The following is a 14674-nucleotide window of genomic DNA, read 5'->3' as shown; positions in this document are numbered from 1 at the left end:
TCTCAGATTTCATACTCTTTGGAATACAATCGACGCTTAAAAATCCCAAAAATTCAACGGATTGTCTCGGATATGGATAATGGGGGAGCCGGGATTATACGGAACTTCCATATCCATCCGTGCTTTATGGGACTGAAGCTTTAAATATATTAAAAATCAAATAGCTCATAATATTTATCAGTTTTAAATTGGTGATCGAGATAAAACGTGGGAATCGGTTAAATAATTATATGGACACATTATATCGATCATGACAAAGTAGGTTGTTTTTCTACTGTACCCAATAATCAAAACGGATTATTATTTGGCTAACATATATTTCGTCGAAATATATCTACTACTTTTAATATAATGATCCACTTTGACAGTCGCTGAGCGTACACGTGTAATACTGCAAACGCACACACAAACGGTACTAATGAATTAATAAAACAAATGTAAACACTGCGCACACATATAATTCTTATTTCAGCACTAGAGTAAAAGCACAGTATGTCGATGTACTTAGTAATTGAATATATTATTATGTAAATGTTAATGTAAAAAGAGTTTTAATTACAATGTTTAAGCAGTGAATGAATGAGTGTTTAAATCCAGTAATATAGTAATCAGCCACTTACAACATTTCAGAAATAGCAGTCCAAACCGACAGTTACACACACCGACGTTTGCGCCGCGGTATAAAACGCAGCTTTAAGTGCAGCCTGCAAATTGCAGTCTGCGATATATGGGTACAAAAAGAAGCTTTGTAGACAATGAAGATATCGTTGGAAAACGTAGAAATTATAGTCGCACATGTGTATTTATATCGGACTGGACAAGTTAGCTTTTACAACAGTAAAATATATCAGTGCTCAAAATGAAAAATAAAAATAGATAACCATGATTGCTTGCAATCTTTGGAATAATTGTCATTGTGATTGCTTGTGTGTCTTGGTGTCTTGTGGTACTGTTATTATATCTGTATATAGGTTTATATTTATAAACTGTGTTTTGGGACTTAAATTTGTTAAATGGAAATGGTATTTGGATACTGAATGGTAAAAAAAATCATGCACCAATACATAAAAAATGACATAACGACTATTTCCTTTCGAGGATTTAGAACTATGAATGTTGTAGAGTCCATGTTTGAAAGTATGCCTATCATACCAGCCTCAATGGAATTCTGAATACATGATCATATTGTACACTTCATTTTTCACGCAATAAAATGCGAGATCATCATATTCGTCATCGACAAAAAGTATTTCATGCTTAATGTTTTGACTGTACATAATTTATTTTTATTTTATTTTATAATAATATTAGTATTATTATTATTATAGTTATTATTATTATTATAATTATTATTATTATTATTATTATTATTATTATTATTATTATTAGTAGTAGTAGTAGTAGTAGTAGTAGTATTACTTTTATTATTATTATTATTATTATTATTATTATTATTATTATTATTATTATTATTATTATTATTACTCGTATTATTGTATCGAGAGAGGAGAAGTATATCACTGTGTTGGTATTCCTAGTTTTTAGGATGTTGTGCTTTGCAGCATTCTATTTCATACCAGATCTCAGAGAAACACTCACGGTCTCAGACATTAAGCGTCAGATGCAAATGTGTGGTGAAAGAAATATTTGTTGTAGGGCATACTGTGCCGGAAGTACTTCATTTAGACAATCGCGGTGATTCGATCGATGTTCACAATATAGGCGACAAGGCAAAAATTGCCGCTAAATCTTCGGAGGACTAGGCACAAAAGAAGGCTCATGATGAGTTGAGTAATAAGCTTCAGATGCCTAAAGAAGACACGTTGAAAGTGAAAGAAGGGATTGAGCCTTAAAAACAGGAACATTTGCAGAGAGAGAACGTGTTCAAAAATGGCTCTTTAAGCAGAAAGAACAGGAATCATTCGCTTAGGCAAGTCAAAAAGAACATGAAGGCGGTTCCGGAACTAGAGGTTGAGATTCAGCTGATCCTAAAGGCAGTAACTTAAGTCAATAAAAACGCACTGCAAAAAGACAGACAGACTGACAGAGAGAGAGATAGACAGACAGGCAGACATACAGACAGACCGAACGACCGTCAGACCGACAGACAGACGGACAGACAGACAGACAGACTGACAGAGAGAGAGACAGACAGACAGACAGACAGACAGACAGACAGACAGACAGACAGACTGACAGAGAGAGATAGACAGACAGACAGGCAGACAGACAGGCAGACAGACAGACAGATAAACAATAGTTATTATTATTATTATTATTACTATTATTATTGTTGTTGTTGTTGTTGTTGCTATTATTATTATTGTTTTTATTATTATCATTATTATTGTTGTTGTTGTTATTATTATTATTATTGTTATTATTATTATTATTATTTTAACTTTTTTTTCCTATTATTATTATTTTTAGTAGTAGTAGAATTATTGTTATTATTACTCGTATTATTATATCGAGAGAGGAAAAGTATATCACTGTGTTGGTATTCCCAGTTTTTAGGATGTTGTGCTTTGCAGCATTCTATTTCATACCAGATCTCAGGGAAACACTCACGGTCTCCGACATTAAGCATCAGATGCAAATGTGCGGTGAAAGAGATAGTTGTTACAGGGCATACTGCGCCGGAAGAACTCCATTTAAATAATCGCGGTGATTCGATCGATGTTCGACAAGGCAAAAAATCTTCGGAGGACTAGGCACAAGAAGGCTCTTCATGACTTGAGTAATAAGCTTCAGATACCTAAAGAAGACACTTTGAAAGTGAAAGAAGAGATTGAGCCTGATAAACAAGAACTTTGGCAAAGAAAGAACGTGTTCGAAATGGCTCTCTAAACAGAAAGAACTGAAATCATACGCTTTGGCAAGTCAAAAAGAAACATGAAGACGGTTCCGGAACAAGAGGTTGAGATTCAGCTAATCCTGAAGGCAGTAGTTTAAGGTAGCGCACCCATAATGGGCACCTTTTAAAGTATAATCTAATGTATTATTTTCTTAATCAGCATCATTTCACTGAACTACATGCAATTTTTGATTTTTTCTATCTTTCCGTTATTTTTTAAAAAATATACTATATATTCGATTTTTTCGAAACCACCCCCACGCTCGGCTTTTGTCGAGTTTATTTGCACCCCTGTGGTCAATGAAAGTTCCATAAATCATCCAGTTTTCCAAATATGGGCATGCAGTTGGTGTGTACAGATGCAGTAAAGATGTTTAAAGTTTAAACAAGATGAAATAAGTATTATAAGACATTTACTTTTTATAACGTGTTATCTATGGAAGAGCGCCAGGAAATGTAAGTTGTTTCAGCCAAGTAGAAATTGGGTTTGTTAAAAACAACGTGTGATAAAATTCAAAATAGTATCATTTAAGTATTATTTTGAACTAAGTTTTTATAGATACACTATATACAGCAAAGATACCAAGAAAAAGACAGATGAACCGTTTACTTTTTGAAATAGGAATAAAGATGTACATGCACCATTCGTATTTCCAGCAGTAAATCACCCAATTTAGACATAACGTTGTTTTAATTTTAAAAATTGATAATAAAAATTGCAACATATTTAACAAAAAACGTAGCTTATATTTTTTTTATTCAATAAAAGACATACAATGTATACGTGTATCTGGTCATAAAACAAAGTGATACCATGTAGCAGCAATACTATTCAAACAAGTTATACAATATATGCTAATATATACTTTTTGACCTATTGGTTTCCTTTTGATTTAAAAAAAGTTTACAATGTATTGTTTTTTATGTTTGTTTGGGATAGGTGTTTTTAAAGAAATAAAAACAACATAATAAGTATGCATAAGGATGAGTTGCATAAAGTAAGTAGAAAGCATACTGGACTTGTTTATGAAAGTTTAATGTGTTTCCACTTGTGTTCAAATACATGTATATTAAGTGTATCATTGTTTAGGGCTATTTCTTTTTCAATTTGATTCTTCAGTTTTAAATAATTGATAAAACAGTTCATTGTTGGTATTTGTTTTCTGTTTTTCATGCTGAATATAAAATATTTCATTAATATAATTATGTCATTCACAGCGTTATTAACCTCTTGTATTTTGAAGGTATTTACCCCTAAACTGATGTCTAAGAGAGATAGTTTTACATTTAATTGTTGTTTCTCTAGAAAGGTTGTTAATTGATTCCATAGAGATTGAATATGTTAACACTCCCAGAAAAGGTGTTCTGTTGTTTCAATATGTTCACTACACATATCAAGTAGATTTGTGTTGGATGGGTTGCACTTAAAAAGATATTTATGTAAAGCTTTCATTCTCTGGATTTATTTATATTGAAAATTTCTCGGTGTGCTATAAGTAGTTGATTTATATGGCATGACAAATTTTTGTTTCCAATTAAATTGTTTTTCTCCAACTTGAAGAAGGTTTTGCCATTTAGTTTGAGCTTAAGAGATTTCGGCAGGTTTTTAATTTGAAGTGTGTAAAATATTTTGTTCGTTGTTGTTTTTTTTTGCAGTTATGTTTTCTACGAATGTTTCTTGAGTACATGGTGTGTTATTTGTATTTGTAGCAGCTTTAATATGTACGGGTATACTTTTGATCAATGTGTAGTACATCAGGAAATTACTTGTAGGTTTTCCGAATATGTAGCATAAGTTATCAAAAGAGTAGAAGTCGTGTATTCTGTAGTCATACAATTGATCTACATATTTTATGTTTCGTTCAAACCAATGTTTAAAGAAAACCGTTTTATTGTTAGTACTTATGTCTTTATTGTTCCATAAAATGATTTAACTGTTCATTTTGGTTTCCAAATTATGAGTAACTTTACACCATGCCGATAGAACATTCGATAGAAATTTGTTTTTGGCTGAGATTTCATCTAAGATATTATTGTCGATATTGCATTCAAAAACTAAAGTTTCACCATATTTTTTTAGAATTTCCTGGTAGAATAATTTCCATTTACTCGTATTGGTATTATCTAAATGTCTTTTAACCCAACTGCATTTGATTGCATTCACGAATGAATCTTTGTCCGTTAGTCTGATACCTCCATGTTCTACTGATTGAATTAATTGAGTTCACTTAATTTTATCAGGTTTACCGTCCCATATGAAATTAAATATTTCTGGTTTTATATCTTCAATAATATCATTTTGTGGGTTAGGGAGAATTGTTAGTGTATAAATTAATTTAGGGTGTGCAAACGTTTTCAACACGGTGTTTATTCCGATTAGTGTTAGTTTGCGATGCTGCCATGATTTAAAAGAGATCTTTTCACGGTTTGGTAAATTGACAAAATTGAAAAAAAAGTTGTTTCAGATTCGCAACTTTTCGGTTTATTAATGATATTTGTGAGGAAACAGTATCACTGAATATTTGCTATGGTCTATTATAGCCATTATATGCATCTTTTGACGATTCGAAAACCTAAAAATTATAAAGCGTTGCAACGCAAAACGATTGGAGAGTTCTGTTGTTGCCGTTTAAATGTGTGAAACTACGAATATTGCTGATTTAAGGTATAAAATACGCATTTTATGTATGCTTGGCAGGATAGCTCAGTTGGCTAATGGTTTTACTTCAGGATTACGGGGGTCACTGGTTCGAGCCCCGCTGCGGGCTACTTTTTGTTCCTTTTTTTAATTTAATTTTTGATTTTTAACTGAAGCTTTTAAAATTTAATGTTTACATTTATCAATATAAAGCATTTAATGACAAACTTCAAAACATGCCAAAATCTGTGAAAAGGCCCCTTTAAACAATTTTTAAATTTTTGTAATTTAGGCAATATGTTTTTAGAATTGTTTCATTTTCATTGTTTGTAAATGTTATTCCTAACGTTGTTGCTTCATCTGATGTCCAGTTGAATTTCATTTCTTTTTTAAGATGAATAGTACTTTGTTTAAATTTACCATCTCGTAACACAGTGCATTTACTTTTGTTTAGTTTAAGACCCGATGCCATTCCAAAAGGGGTTAGCGATTCTATAAAACTATTGAATGAGTCACTACTTTCATTTAGAAAATAAGTTAAATCGTCAGCAAAAAGGGACTGTTTATATGCTAAATTAAATCAAAAAACATTTCGCAAAAAGTATGCGCTGTCGGCAGGATTTGAACCTGCGCGGGTAAATCCCAAAAGATTTCAAGTCTAACGCCTTAATCACTCGGCCAAGTCAACTTAACGCTCTTCAATCTTCGAAGAAATCGCGGGAAATCATTATGGTTGCGCTACCTTAAGTCGACAAACGCACTGCAAAAAGACAGACAGACAGACAGACAGGCAGGCAGGCAGGCAGGCAGGCAGACAGACAGACAGACAGACCGACAGAACGACAGACAGACAGACAGACAGACAGACAGACAGACAGACAGACAGACAGACAGACAGACAGACAGACAGACAGACAGACAGACAGACAGACAGACAGACAGACAGACAGACAGACATTATTATTATTATTATTATTATTATTATTATTATTATTATTATTATTATTATTATTATTATTATTATTGTTGTTGTTATTATTATAATAATAATTATTATTATAATTATTATTATTATTGCTATTGTTATTATTATTATTATTAGTAGTAGTAGTAGTAGTAGTAGTAGTAGTAGTAGTAGTAGTAGTATTACTATTACTATTATTATTATAATTATTATTATTATTATTGTTTGTTCATTAAAAAATGCTTTTGTGAAATGGTTATCAACGTGTTTACTTCTGAAAGCCGTATTTAATGAACAAATATTTGCCAGTATGAGATGCCAATGTGTTCTGAATGGTCTTTCTTTCGTTGTAAGTGGTACTGGACTTATTGAACACATCACCAGGCAGATACTCTCCCAGTGTTGAAGCATACGCGCTTGATCATTTTGAAGAACTAATCAACGTCATACAAGAGGACATCGTTTTTAAAAAGGCTATCATAGACGATATACAAGCTGCTTGAAGCCTAATACGAGGGAGATAACCAAGACATCCTCAGATACAGTCATATCCGGTGAAACAAAATGTGAACTTGAAATTTAACAGGGAGCGGTTCAATGATGAAATTCGTCTATCCGTTGGCAAGTGTGAAGGCTGTAAAACGTCACGGAACGGAGAGTTTTGTGATGTTATATGTTTTTTTAATTTTCTCCCTGTTTTTACTATTTTACTCACAAAATATTAGTTCTTTGACATAGACACAACGGGATACTTTTGCGATGTATTATGTTTATAATAGAACACTCTTAAATAAATGCTGGGTGTTAAAACAAGTTAATAGACATGTAGTTGCTATATACCATATGAGGTGACACATCACTTAAACAGATTTTCCTTTCTTTTTTTTAAAATAAAATTTAAAAAAAAACATTGCCCCCACCCCACCACCATCCCCCTCCCATCCCAAAAAAAATCAAGAAGCATTGCAATTGTCCAAACATACACCTCAGTTTTTCACACAAAGATATGTGAATGCATGTACCCTCCTGATGGAATTAGAACATGTCAAATTTAAGGAAATAAAATGGTGAACGTGGGATATAGTTAAAAATGCGTGTGTTCTTTTTCTTTTGAAGTATTTGCAAAACCAAAAATTGGTATTGAATTCATATAACAGTCGCTAAATACGTATTTGTTCATGTTGATAGTACATAAAGTTCGCCTTCATCTTGAACTCCTGAAAAAACAACCTGTTAGTTTGAACACTTTTAAACTCGGCAACGACCATTTTTTATGGCATTTTGTCTGGCAATGTCTAACTTAAGATTTGTATTTTGTGTGTATTTGAAAAAACACGTTAGTTATTTTAAAAAGCTTAAATAACATTTTTTTCACAAATTTATTTCAGCAATTTTAGTAAATTAAATACTTTTTTTTTCAGATTCTAAAGTTCTTAAACACTGCTGATTCTTTAACGTGTTGTGATGGTTTGAATGCCTCTTTGACACGGAAAACTATGCCAGTGGAAGTTTAAACCCCTAAAACGGCTTCCTGAGCCGGGCAGATTGAAGGCTTGAGGACATACGAATATCAGCAACCTCCTCAATGGATGAAAGGTATGAGATGGATCAATCATACAAAACAACATCGGCGGAGCGCGCTCAAAACATTGGTTTGCCAGAATTCTACTGAAAGAAAAATTCGAAAAATGAACCACTGATGAGGAAGAATCTACTGAGCTAAAGTATGTAGCCCGACGATGCAACGTTTACCTTCAATGATGGACAACACTGGGTATGTGCGTGGTGTTGCTCTGCATGTTGCCCCCCCCCCCCCGCCCTCGGCTATAAGGGGTTCAAGACAAGCAACCGGACGGACACGACCGGTCAGATCTGGGTGGAAAAAGCCAGGCCGCAAGGAAAGGCAGAATACGGACACGACGGCCTCAGGCACAAGATGTAGGCGGAAAAGGCCAGGGTGCAAAGAAAGGCAGAATACACACACGACGGCCTCAGGCGCCAGATCTAGGCGGATATGGCCAGGGTGCAAGGAAAGGTAGAATACGGACACGACTGCCTCAGGCGCCTGATCTAGGCGGAAAAGGCCAGGGTTCAAGAAAAGGCAGAATACCGAGACGACGGCCTCAGGTGCCAGATCTAGGCGGATAAGGCCAGGGTGCAAAGAAAGGCAGACTACGGACACGACGGCCTCAGGCGCCAGAACTAGGCGGAAATGGCTAGGGTGCAAGGAAAGGCAGAATACCGAGACGACGGCCTCAGGCGCCAGATCTAGGCGGATAATGCCAATGTGCAGGGCAAGGCAGACTAAGGACACGACGGCGTCAGGCGCCAGATCTGACGGAAAAGGCAATGGTGAAAGGAAGGCTTTATGACAGTCGGGAGGCCCTGCAGCGCGCGGCTTCTTTTGCACAAAGAGCCGGCATGTCCATTTTAACGACCGAAAAGAAAACGAAGAATGCAAATGCCTCTAACACAAGCATATTCTGTACTCTATGCTCGTAATTATTATTAGTTTACTTAAATCTGAAAGTGTACCTAGTTTAGAGTTCCTTACCGCAAATAATTATTTATAACCGATTTCTTTTATTTTATTTCAAGTTAAATATCTGATTATGTTTTTTATTATGCCGTTTAATAATTAATCATAAATCATCTATATCGGCTGCGCTTAAAGCTTCTTTTTCCCTCAATAAATATATTGGCTGCGTTTTATACCAACCCGGTGTTTGTATCGCATTGACTGTTCAGGGGACATCTGGGACCTTAAAGAAAAATTTAATAGTTAGCAGGATAACACATTTATTAATTTTTTAATCTTGGCTTGCAAATACTTACAAACACATATGCTCAGACGCAGGATAAACAATTAATACTTATAAAGAACAATCATATGAACATGGGTATGAACATAAAATGTGTTTAACAATCCTTTACGTACCGTTGCATCCGTTGTATTTATTAACGTTCACAAATTGTACGTAAACGATACAATTACATATATAATCAAACCATATAAATTGCTTTTACCAAATAACTGCGTCTTTAACTGTATTTATTAAATGCTGAAAAGGTGAAAGAAATACGTTTATAAAAAAAATCAATCAGTAGAAGGAAACAATTAACGTATACAATGTTTGAAAATGATGATAAGTTGTTCCAGAAGCAAAGCGGGTGATAAATTAAAGCGCAAAGAAGTAGAAAACAAATTACCAGATAAATGAAATAAGTCGCATACAGCTCAGTTTATATACCGATTTCATGACTGGCATCATTCAACATGCACACGGCGGCTAGCAACGCTACAACCTGAAATTGAAGTTACGCGGTCACTAACCCATTGTTAATAAATAAAAACATAAAACCGTGCAACATGTAGGGGAAGTATTCGGTAAAATAGTCTTATTTGTGATGACTTTGTTAGTCGAAATTATCATAAATGTCTCTGGTAACGTTTATAAGTACACTTGATCTAAAAATTTACGAATTTTTGTTAACGATGTAAAGGGTATGTACATGTGTTAGAACCACAGGTGGTTAGCGTGTGGCTATGATATTAATTAGTGAAAACATCATTTTGAATGATAAATAATCATATTATAACGAAAAATTAACTTTTCTGAAAAAAAAAATATTTCACTATCAAATATATATATAACAAGGTATGCAACTCAAAATCAGCCCAAAACGGGGTGCATCGCTTTGAACAGCCATATCTTCATAAATTTTGCAGCGATTTTCACGATCTCGGTCTTATTCAACGCAGAAATGAATTTCCTTTCTGGAAATGTATATGTCTTGCAATATTTTTACAAATGCTGGGTCAACTTTTAAGAAATAACACGATACACAACACGCATGACCCAGTTGACAGTGATCATGCTGTCTTTAAGACTGAAATCTTCACGGAGTAAAGGACAACTTCCCTACAAAGTTCATGTAGTTCGATACCATAATTCAATAAAACGTATGAAAAAACATTATTACCGTTCTTGTCGTTACATTCTGCATCAAGACTAACTGTCCAGCGCCGTTTGAAACCTTTGTTTACATACATTTCAACTAACTGACATTTTTAACATACGAGTGATTTCATTGGTCCAATGCGGAGGTGTGTCTTTACAACTGGAGATTTCATTCATAAAGAATACATGATCACTGTCAACTGGGTCATGCGTGTTGTGTATCGTGTTATTTCTTAAAAGTTGACCCAGCATTTGTAAAAATATTGCAAGACATATACATTTCCAGAAAGGAAATTCATTTCTGCGTTGAATAAGACCGAGATCGTGAAAATCGCTGCAAAATTGATGAAGATATGGCTGTTCAAAGCGATGCACCCCGTTTTGGGGTGATTTTGAGTTGCATACCTTGTTATATATATATTTGATAGTGAAATTTTTTTTTTCAGAAAAGTTAATTTTTCGTTATAATATGATTATTTATCATTCAAAATGATGTTTTCACTAATTAATAGCATAGCCACACGCTAACCACCTGTGGTTAGAACGTCATCATATTTAATAATGGAAAGGCTCGGTATAAAATGTAGCCTTAGCGCATTCTCCATATTACAGGCTGCGTTATTGGGGTATAAAACGCGCATGTGCAGCACACGTAGCCATAGAATGTTTTAAACCCAATCAATATAAACACATTTAAATGGTACATTATAATTTAAAATTCCAACACAATTAATATCAGCAAAATGTAGTATAGATTAAATTCATTTGATCGTATCAAGATGAATTTTGATAACCATACAGCCGTAATATTAACTTCATAAGTGTATATATGTATAATACATGTATAGATTAAATGCATTAGTGTATTAAAAGAGTTATTTATTTTCAAGTTATATACAATCGAGTTATCAATTCCTACGCAAACAATGTGTTGCTTTGGAAAGTACTTCAAAGTGAAGTCGTGAAGACGCGGATGGACTTATAAAATACAACAAACACACACACACACACACACACACACGCACGGACGAACGCACGCACACACACACACACACACCACACGCACGCACGCACGCGCGCGCGCCCGCACGCACGCGCACACACACACACACACACACACACACGCTCACACACAAACACACACACACACACACAGTTCAGCATTCTGTTGGCAACTAACAACAGCGAGAACTAATAGCGCAAACGATACAATTTAATTTCAAAGAGATTTGCTGCAAATCGGGTTATGGCGTTATTTCAATAGCTAACTACTGTCGTGATTTATTAGCATGCAAAGAGAACAATGGTGTTTACAAAGCCGGACACAGCTACAGTGTCCAAACGTATGCGACGGAACACGGTCAACTTAAATCAAGTTTTCTAATAATCCTGTAGTTCATTTCCGAGGCCTTAGCAGCTTTCATATAAAAATGGCTGTGGTGAAATGGTTGTTCTGTTAGTTAATATAGTTCCTATTAAGAGAATGTCCTTCGTTGTGAAAAGCTATTCGAATATTGTGCCAGCTTAATATTTTATTTAAATTGTGGTTGTTTGTTTTCGTAATGTGATTGTGCGCTTATATAATTGCGTTTTTGCTATCTACAAGAAATTCACCTGACCCGGATACTATGCGCACACGCGTGTGTGTTCTTTCTTTTCTTTTGCATAAAGTCCTTACTGTCACTGCGTCTTCATAACGTCATTCTTAAGGGACTTTAATCGGTGGCTCGTAAGACATTTATTTAGACGCCAAAAAAGGAGCTAATGAAATACTATATTATACAAATCTTCTGATATTTTCATATATTGTTATTTGACAGACGAACATGTGATTACTGAACCACTGTGTTGTGGTGAATACCGGTAATATCTTAGGTATTTCACCCGGTTATTTGTAGTTGGTTTGTATTGTATTGGTTTGTAATGTATTGGTTTGAAACAACGCCTATGGTGGGTCTGAATAGGATTTATGAAGGCAAGGTTTGCGGGTATGCAGGTTTGCGGGTATGCAGGTTTGCGGGTATGCAGGTTTGCGGGTATGCAGGTTTGCGGGTATGCAAGTTTGCGGGTATGCAGGTTTGCGGGTATGCAGGTTTGCGGGTATGCTGGTTTGCGGTTATGCGGGTTTGCGGGTATGCAGGTTTGCGGGTATGCAGGTTTGCGGGTATGCAGGTTTGCGGGTATGCAGGTTTGCGGGTATGCAGGTCTGCGGGTATGCAGGTTTGCGGGTATTCAAGGTTGCGGGTATGCAGGTTTGCGGGTATGCAGGTTTGCGGGTATGCAGGTTTGCGGGTATGCAGGTTTGCGGATATGCAGGTTTGCGGGTATGCAGGATTGCGGGTATGCAGGTTTGCGGGTATGCAGGTCTGCGTGTATGCAGGTTTGCGGGTATGCGGGTTTGTGGGTATGCAGGTTTGCGGGTATGCAGGTTTGCGGGTATGCAGGTTTGCGGGTATGCAGGTTTGCGGGTATGCAGGTTTGCGGGTATGCAGGTTTGCCGGGTATGCAGGTTTGCGGGTATGCAGGTTTGCGGGAATGCAAGTTTGCGGGTATGCAGGTTTGCGGGTATGCAGGTTTGCGGGTATGCTGGTTTGCGGTTATGTGGGTTTGCGGGTATGCAGGTTTTCGGGTATGCAGGTTTGTGGGTATGCAGGTTTGCGGGTATGCAGGTGTGCGGGTATGCAGGTTTGCGGGTATGCAGGTGTGCGGGTATGCAGGTTTGCGGGTATTCAGGTTTGCGGGTATGCGGGTATGCAGGTTTGCGGGTATGCAGGTTTGCGGGTATGCAGGTTTGCGGGTATGCAGGTTTGCCGGGTATGCAGGTTTGCGGGTATGCAGGTTTGCGGGTATGCAGGTTTGCGGGTATGCAGGTTTGCGGGTATGCAGGTTTGCGGGTATGCAGATTTGCGGGTATGCCGGTTTGCGGGTATGCAGGTTTGCGGGTATGCAGTTTTATTTGAGTAAATTGAGTTCTACACAAGTTCGCTCTTATGCATTTTACGGTGACGTATGCAGTTTAATTGCATGACTTGATTTCCATATCGACGTCGTAAAAAGCTGACGGAAACACATTTGCTGGAAAAGCAGGGCATCGCGGGGCCGTGCGTGCATTATTGAGAGCGTTTTTGTTAATGAAGAGAGACTAGAGACCGTCCATTGCGGCTAAGGCTGATTTGCATCCATAGTTTGGATAATGTACCCTTCCGTCGTGTATGCTTATTTTCAATTAGCTCACGTTGTATGGAGTGTTTGTTGTTCACTTTTTCATTTGTTGAGGTTATGTATGAGAGTGTGAAAGCAATACATAAACAACTGGGTTTACGGCATTCATCCGGGTCCAACAGGCTTAAAGGTCACTGAAATTCTTTTCCATGTGTTGTTTATTTGGGTGCATTTAATTTAATAATGGTAATGTGAAGCTTTTCTTGATTGGGCTATTCTGGTGTATGTTTGGTGCTTGAATAATATGCAAGTACTTGGAATAATAATAATAATAACAAAAAAAAATGCATTTCGCGCACCTGATTGTTTCGTGCTGCGCGGGCTTATGTTTGAACCTAGGGTCTGAGTTGACAGGTTTTGGATTCGAAAGTCATATTAATGGCGTTGTTAATGGTTCCACCATAGACGGACTCTCGACCATAGACGGACTCTCGACCATAGACGGACGCTCGACGTTTTTTTATGTTAATACTTTCTTAAGTTTTCTAATGGTAACGCTTTCGGGAAACTGTTTATGCACATTGCTTTGGGGTATCTTTACGCTTATTTTGAATTCGTATTTGTTGTCAGATTGTTTTGGCTGTGTTTATCCAGTCTTTTCTTATGTAATAATACGCTAACTAGTCATTTGATGTGTGCGTGTTTGTGTGTTCGTGTGCGTTTGTGTGTACGGGTGTGTTTGTGGGGGTGACGGTGTCTTTATTTCTGGCGATAGCTCTTTAAGGGCGAGAGTTTTTTAACTTAAGAAGATTTTAATGGCGGCGACGACATTTTTTAGTTATTGCATCCGTTTGAAACTTATCTACGGAAAATTACAAATAAGTAATTGTAATAAGGGACTTACTACTTTAACCGCGAGTTGCTCCCTCCAATCAAAAACAACTTCCCGCACTGATAAGTAATGAATTATTTACTTACTTGTTATATAGTTTTACTCCTGTATACAACAGAAATTAAATTATACGATAATTTAATTCTTCCCTCCAGAGAATATCAACTAAACTTAAAGTCACGGCCAGAAGGAAAAAACG

This window comes from Dreissena polymorpha, chromosome 1 (assembly GCF_020536995.1).
Source record: "Dreissena polymorpha isolate Duluth1 chromosome 1, UMN_Dpol_1.0, whole genome shotgun sequence".
Lineage (NCBI taxonomy): Eukaryota > Metazoa > Mollusca > Bivalvia > Myida > Dreissenidae > Dreissena > Dreissena polymorpha.
Note: the sequence above shows the minus strand (reverse complement) of the source record.